The sequence below is a fragment of the Herpailurus yagouaroundi genome, unplaced genomic scaffold (genome assembly GCF_014898765.1).
Source record: "Herpailurus yagouaroundi ecotype Mexico unplaced genomic scaffold, PumYag 160, whole genome shotgun sequence".
Taxonomy (NCBI): Eukaryota; Metazoa; Chordata; class Mammalia; order Carnivora; family Felidae; genus Herpailurus; species Herpailurus yagouaroundi.
Window position 1 is genome coordinate 52,942,326 of NW_024412401.1, and position 1,115 is coordinate 52,943,440.

Here is a 1,115-nt window from a genome sequence, read left to right on the forward strand (position 1 = left end):
AGAGACAGGGGCAGGTGATTTGGATTCCAGGTCCCAGCCACATTTCCTTATGTTGTTTGCTTTTGCAAATTGTTTGTTGTTCTAATTGCCAATGTATTGAGAATGAAAAGCGAGAATTCTTGGCTCTCCAGACCTCAGACTGCAGAGGTAACCGAGACAAGAGTGCATTCTCCCAGACCTTTTGTTTTGCATTGACGCAAGTACACAAACACCGAAGACGATTGGCTTATTTTTTCTCATTTTCCAAAAACGGATAAAGTATCTATATCGTGCAACAACCTTGCTTTTGAATTAACAATGTATTGTTTCTGTTTCCTCTCTGTGTACGTATCCTATAACAAAATCCGGGCTCACGGTCGGTCAGGAGGCGCGGCAGTGCTGAAGGGGAGGGGGCGGGGATCCAGGCTCAAACCCCCTCCCTTCTCAGCCCTTCTTCCGTCTGGGCCTCACCACCTCAAGCCCTCTCCCTCTCCAGCCCAGCCCTTCTTCCGGACCACTCCTCCCCGCCCCCCTCCCCCGGCTCGCCCCAACCTCCTCCCCAGGACCGCCTCCCCTTCCCCTCCCTAAGAACCCTTTCCCCTTCTCTCCCCGGACCCCTTCTCTGGGCCTCCAGCCCAAGTCCACCCGCTTCCCAGACCGCCTTCTCCCAGCTTCCTCCCCTAGTCTCCCAGCCCCAATTCCGGCCCTTTTCCTTCCCCCTTAGCCCCCTCAGCCACCCCAGAACCCTAGCCCCCCATCTCTCGTACCCGTTCCCCTCTGTCTCCCTGGGACCCCAGCCCCCCACTTCTCTCGTGCCCCTCCCCTCCGCTGCCCGGCTCCTCCCCTCCCGGGACCCCAGCCCCGCTCCTCCCGTGCCCCTCCCCCGCCCCCGCTGCCCGGCCCGGCCCCTCCCCTCCCCTCCCCTCCCGGGACCCCAGCCCCCACCCCTTCTCCGGTGCCCCTTCCCCTCCGTCTCCCCCGAACCCCAAACCCCCTTCTCCCGGGCCGCTCCCCTCCGCTGCCCGGCCCCTTCGCCTCCTCGCGGGGGTGGGGGGGCCCGCCCCGCCCCCGCCGGCGCCCCTCCCCCCGCCGCCCGGCCCCTCCCCTCCCGGGGCCCCCAGCCCCACCCCCACCCT